Source organism: Papio anubis, chromosome 6 (assembly GCF_008728515.1).
Source record: "Papio anubis isolate 15944 chromosome 6, Panubis1.0, whole genome shotgun sequence".
Classification (NCBI taxonomy): domain Eukaryota; kingdom Metazoa; phylum Chordata; class Mammalia; order Primates; family Cercopithecidae; genus Papio; species Papio anubis.
This window is the reverse complement of record NC_044981.1, coordinates 77,654,276-77,661,422: the sequence shown is the minus strand read 5'-3', so window position 1 is coordinate 77,661,422 and position 7,147 is coordinate 77,654,276.

Genomic DNA, 7,147 nt, shown 5'->3' with positions numbered 1-7,147 from the left:
ACATTTCCATGCTGTCCTATAATCTTTTACTAAAAACACATTTTACTGTTCTTACACACTTTGCATGTAAATCTATTTTCAGCAGTCTCAATTACATATTATAATGGTACCTCTTACCAATTTTTAATTTTAATGTAAGATTTGGCAAGTTGTTTTAGTTATGCACTAGGCATTAATAAAGTCTGACTTCTTCCAGCATAGTTAAGGGTATGGTTAATTCCATACGTACCCAGGCCTTACCAACTGTGAGGATGGCAAGTGGGACAGTCCTCAACAGCTAAATAAGCAATTTATAACCTTAAAACATTTAGCAAACCTAGTATCTGACCTGTATAATTTAGACCACCTATTTACATTTTAACAACATTTGCATTTTACCAATAATCATTAAGACTGTTTTTATTTCTCAAAGATTAAAGTCATATGAAGTAAAAGGTGCTACAGCTTTTATTTTTCCCTCACAAAATATTTGATCTAATCACTTATTTTTCTTTAGGACAATTAATTAGAGCTTTTTTTTTTATTATAGACATCACACACAACACCTATATAACTACACAGATAGAAGAAGATCCAGTAGCTATAAAATTTTTTGTTTGCCAATCTCCTAATTGAATTATTGGTCTCTGGATGGGGCCCTTTAAGAGCAGGACTAGCAAAGCATGCAGTTTCTATGGCCTAATAAACAGGCATAGCTGGCAGACAAAAATAGATTTTGAGAGGGATCTATCTGCCTCTAATTCCTGGGGTTCCATAAAGAAAACAGAGGTTTCTCCTAAAATGGAATCTGTGGCACCTTTTCTGTTTTTCCCAGGGAGTCCTATGGCATTATAAGTTATTGTAGGGCCTACTATGCGTGCATTGACTGGCAAGACAAAGAGGAGAAAAGCAATTCAGTCGACTGACAAAAAACCTTTTTCCAGCAAAACAAGATCCAAGAAGAGAAAAACAAGGCCTTTTAAATATACCTATAACTTGGATATTCACTTTTAATTAAGTTGCATGCTCTTTAAGAATTTTAAATTTTGAAATTTAAATTCTTTTTAAATTCCTTATTAACTTTGGCAATACCAAGCAGTCAATATTTCTGGCTTTTGAACTTTACCAAAAGTGACCTCACAAGTGAAACCAACAAGCCTCAATTAAGACACACAAAGCATACCAGATTGGCTAGAGCTTAAGACCAACCTCATAAATTGTTTTTCATTAATCAAAACTTTACAGAGAATATAAAGAGTGATCCTTATCATTACTTGTACAAGTTTGCACAGAGAGAGAGAAGATAAAAGTCCAACTAGTTAAAAAAAAAAGATTTTTTTTTACCCTTTTGCCGGCATGTCAGGCTTCTGGATTCCCTTCCCCTGACCTCAATTCTAAGCCAACCAGTTTAAGTTTTGGGAAATCAGTTTTTCTCAGTTTGGAGGATGCATCTGAGGGGAGTGTCCTGGAATACAGAAACACAATTATCCATCTGTGAAGAGAGGATCATGGAGGAAAAAGGGACAAAGAAGGTTTTTGTTTTCAAAGGAGCCCCAGGGGTTCAGGATGCATTCTAATGGGGGACAGACTGAACATGAATGGCTACTCATCTAGAGAGAGGAGAGCTAGGCATCTCTGGTTCCTTTATCTTCCTAGCAAATACCAAGGGTACATGAGGGAGAGAAGGAGAAAGCATCTTCTTTCCTTTTTTCATCCTTATATTCCCGAGTCCCAGCAACCTCAACAGGGTGCTGCCCATGGGTGCCAATATGGCTTTCACCCATGCTAATGTTGGGGGAGGCTAGGAGGTGGGAATATCTGCTCTTACCCATGTGCTGCCTTTCCCTCTGGTGTCAGTAGCCTTTGAGTTCTCTAGACCTCACTTATGCCATGGATACTAGCATGACCTTTATCCATTAAATGGGAGGCTTGGCTTAATTGGCAAGAATTAGTCATGCTCATTTGTGCTGTGCCTTTTAACTTCTATTGTCATCTGCCTCTGGATCCCTCAGATTCAGTTTTCTTTCCTAGGGCTTTGACCGAAGCTTGGAATTCAGTTGGAACAAAATAACTGCCTCAGGGAGTGTATAGACTCATCAAGCCCCAGGTGTCCCTCGCCAGACTGGCTGTTGCCTCCTTATCATAAGCCAAATGCTAAGGTGAAACTGAGGCACTGGGTCCTTCTCAAACAAGGGAGGGGAAACAAATGTCCTGTGAATTGAGGTTCTAGTCTGATGCCTTTCAAGAAAGGAAAACTCCTTGCTTATAAGTTAACTCCTGACAGGGTGGAGAAAAGAAAAAAAGACTTAAGTGTGGGGCTGTGTTAAGTGCTGACAGAGTGCAGAAAAGGAAAAAAAAGCAAAAGTCCTGGGTGGGGAAGATGCCTGGGGGAAGAACCTCTTATTCTTATGCAAATTGATTTCTCCAACAGGGAGAAAAAATTTTAATTGCTGTCAGACTGAGTTGGACCCTTCAGTTTATAGAATAAACTCATATTTTATAGAACATATTTTATAGAATAAAATATGCTATATTTTTAGTACTTCTTGATAAATGCATGAAAAAATGTATTTGAAATGTTAATAGAATGAGTTTTTAGTACTTCTTGATAAATGCATGAAAAAACGTATTTGAAATGTTAATAGAATGAATTTACATTTTTTTAGTGGACTCATCTTAACTATAGTTTTTCAGTATATTATTTTCTCATAGACCTGTTCTATAGGTTTCTGGGGGGGTTGATGTTTAGGGGGTTGTAATTTCTGAGATTACCATTGCTTAGCCTTTTGACTAAGGTTTTTGACTAAGACTGAGGGCACTTTCCCATCTCCAGTCTTCTGGAGACGTTTTCCAGTACTCCATGATTTCTCCACTGTGACTGATAGTGACTCGTAAGTGGTTACCTAAGGCTGCAATATCATTTTCTGGGTCTGAGAACTTGACTTTATTCAAAGAATTTACAGGGTGTTTTATTCTTCCATCTCTTGTCTTGATTTTCAGTTTTCCCTTAATCATATTTCGCCATTCCTAATTTAGAAAAAAATATTCAATTTTCTGGAAAAGGTAGTCACAAAGTAACCTGGTAGTTACCTCTGTTATCTGTAAGCCATAATCCATCTTACACAAGACATAGCAAAGTGGTATTGCTTAGTGGTTAGGAGCTCAGGCTTGAGGTCAGATTAAAAAGGGGATTGTTGAAGTCTTTGAGAAACTGTATTTGGAACCAAATAAGAAATAGAGCCCATAAAGTGGAGGCTGATGGGAAACAAAACATATCTGCATGACTGATAGAGCTGATGTTGGAGTATTTGACATGTCTGGGAGCTAGTGAGCTGGAGCTACACCCCAGGATTTGACAGACCTTCCCAGACAGTCACAGGCATCTCTGGGCTATTGCAGATCTTCTCCCAGGAGGCAAGGCCTTAACCTCTAAGTTATCTCAAGGTTGAGAGCATCTAAGGACATGTGCTTGCTGGGGCACCTCTCTCTCAAGAGAGAAGGAGGAAGGGGCTGGTTAGTATAAATTCTCCTTCCAAACTTATCAATCAGATATTTGCTCCTTTATCATCACAGTAGAAGGATGAGAGAGATGAAGAAGGCCAGGTTAAAGGATGTTCCTCCACATGCAAGGAGATACGAGTAGGGAACAGAAGTTCTTGTTTGAAATCTCTGCTGCACTATTTACACATTATATGATATCACAGAAGCTACATTGCCTCTTTTCCCCTTAATTTTCTCCTCTATAAAATAAAGGAAATAATAATATATACTTCATGGTTTGCACAACTTGACATTTATCAAGTGTTGTTATTTTTAGGCTGATAACTTTTTTTCTCTTTCTTAATTCAAGTCTCTGCTTACTTTGATTTTTCACTTCCCTGACACTATTCTGAACAGTTTGCACTGCTGTTTGCTCTTGCCTTTGCTTTTCCTTGCTTTCCTCCATCTTTGACTTAGGTCTTTTAAAATCCTGGGCTTGTTAGGGAGCTGCCTATACAGCCATGCCAGCTTCTCCTGATGTCCATCCCTCACATCCCACAACCTCATCTCTTTGAGTTGTTTTAAAATATGGTCAGAATTTCATTTCTCAGGATCTTTGATCTTCATGAGTCATTTTTGTCCTTTGTGCCTCTGGCTGTTGGGATATACTGATTCTCCCTAGAACTTTCTGAAGTTAGTCTGTAATGTATGTCCAGAAATGTCCAGCACTGCACTCTCTTATTTTTGTGAACTCCAAGATGACATGGCCACTTTCCCCTGTTTCTGTCACTCCCATGGTGTCACCAAGTCCTTCTTTGTGGATCAAATGAAGTCCAGAGAGGCACTTCATGTATTTTCCTGCTTTACGACATTTTGCTTGAGGTCTTGGAATTTAAGTTAATAATTCTGGGTGGAAGTAATTTATATGGCCTTGAGCTGTATTATGTCAAACATTCACTCATTCTTTAGATTTTTGTCATGTTTCTTCTCTTTATCTTGCCTGTCATTATAGGTACCTCATAATTCATTTCCCTAAAACTCCTATAGGTATCTCATAATTCATTTCCATATTTGTCTTACTTTAATAGCTTGGTTTTCAAATTAATAAGTACTTTATGTACTAAAAGATCTGAATTTTATGATAATAGGCTTAGTACTTGCCAACAGTTTAATGATTCATAAAAACTCTTAAATGTTAAACATCTTTTGTGGTTCATACTTGCAAAAATTTATATTTTTTCTAAAGTAAATATTCTTAGAAGGTAACACCATTAAGAAAAGAAAACTGTTTATTGGCAAGAAAAAATGGATAAAAAATGTTTTCAAGCTAAATAGATAATAACACTCAAGAACATTATTAATGTACTAAATTAACATTTGCTTATATCTTTGTTTTCAGTGTTTTGAATAGTCACTAATAATTATGGCAAAGACCATGTTATATATACTTAGCAACTAAGTATGAGATTATATAATGAAAGGTCTATTACTGTAATACATGTGTAACATTGAACACAGATTTAAAATAATACCATACTCTAACCTGGTTGTTGCTATCCTTTGGGGTGGGGATAGCAGAGTGATAGTTCATTGAAAATAATGATAAACTCTCTCCCCAGAAAAGGCATGTATGAAATTACACATAAAATTTTTCACAAAATTCTAGCTCTTCCAAAAATCACTTGAGTGGTTACTATGTGCCAGGTACTTAGCTTATGTGTGTTGGTATTTTATTATTTGAGAAATTGGACTATTAATCTGTGGGATTCAAACCGTGTACAAAAAAATTAGCTGGTTAGTTTTATACTTTACATTTGCATAATCATTTAACATACACCAGACACAGCTATTTGAGAGTAGACATGGGGATAATGAAAATGTCTAAACAATTTAAATTACTCAGTTTTGTTACTGGTTTTATTGTTCCTTTTGCCAGACTACAAAACTGTCACAGGTGGCAAGAATTTGGATGATTTAAAGGTCTCAGCTCATCTATCAACTTGATACTCAACTTAGTAATAAAGAACTGATTGGAATGGAAATCGACTAGGCAAGTTGCCACTATGCCTGGTCACCAGTGAATTTAGAAGGTTTTATAGCATGCTATATCCTATAAGCCTCCCACTTCCCTGTCTTCCTCCCTGCCTCTCTGCTCCACTATTTTAATTATTAAAAAGTCTCCCAGGAAGCTATTCACTTGCTAGGTGGGGGAGTCCATTCCAGAAGTCTCTGTGTATAGAAGAAGATGTATACTGCTTTGATCCCTCAGCATCTTGCAAGATTGGGGAAGATGACCAGGCAGGGCATGAGAGGGTTAAAATAAGTGAGCTCACACAGGGCTGCCAGGGATCTGGAACTGGCTGAGTAGGATGGGGAGAAGGAAAGATGCCACAACTAGCAGGAAACAAAGTCTCCCCTGCTCTCTCATTGAAGAGAGGAACATCTGAGGTCCCAGAGCCTTGAGGTAGGGTGTGGGTGAAAAGCTCACTGTGTGTTAACTGGCAGATCTCTGCGTTAAATACATTGAGGGCAGATATTAGCAAAGGCCATGTCACCCAATTTCTCAGAAGTTCCATCATTTCCTCCAACATCAGCCAGTGATTTCATAATTAGACACTCCATTCCCCAGACTGCTTGGGAGATATCCATAGATCTCACTTAGAGGGTAGTACTTAACTTAGAGGCACCCCCCGTCTGGGACATTCTCTGGCACTTGCTGCTGGAAAAGGATTTCTACAAGTGGCATCTTTTGGACCAGTAGAATAATCAGTAAATTGGAACAACATGTTAATGTTATTGTAGTTGCTGTTTCTCCTAGTACACAGAGATGTCTTGAAAAAGTCAGGAAATAGCCCTTCTTATTTCTGTCAAGGAAAGTCAAGTCATTTCCCTGGTACAAGGGTGTATCAGGAGCTTGTGTGCTTCATTATGTCTTCCCCTTTTGGTACTTCTTGGTTTGTGAACTGGAAGGTGAGTAGAAGTTAAGCAATTTTGCAAAGAAATCAATCCTTGGGAGAACTGGAATGAAGACTATGATCACTTGCCTTTTGAGGTCATTACAAGATATGTTCTGTTGGGCTGGAATATTCCTGCCTGAGATTTGCTACCAGAAGATGACACAAAGGGCCTCTTGCAGGGATGCTTCAGGTAGTGAAGCGAGTGTGGCATAATGCACTTGCACTGGGGTGTTCTGGGGTGGAAGCCCGGCTGCCCAATCCTGCATCTACAGAGGGCAAAATACTGCAGCCAAGTGTTGCCATTTCTTCCCCATCAGAGTGGCAAAAATTAAAAAGTGTAGGACAGCGTATTTTGTTGGCAAAGCTGTGGGAAAACAAGAGCTCTTATCCATTGCTGGTAAGAATGCCAACTAGTATAATTATAATAATTTAGAAGAGAATTTGGCAATAGCAATGAAATTACATACTCATGTACCTTTTGAGCCAAGAATCTCACTTCTGTTAATTTCACCTGAAGAAACACTTCCAGCAAAACAAAACTGCATTATTTTAAGGAAACCCTAGGGCTAACACAGTCTGTAGACCACCAGCAACATCACTGCAGCAGCACGTCACAAAGACACTGGAATTGCAGAGGCACCTTTTCAGAAATGTCATCTGACCTTTGCCCAAAACACAGCAGCAAATATCTGGCACATAATTGGACTTCCTGAATTTATCTTCACCTAGTG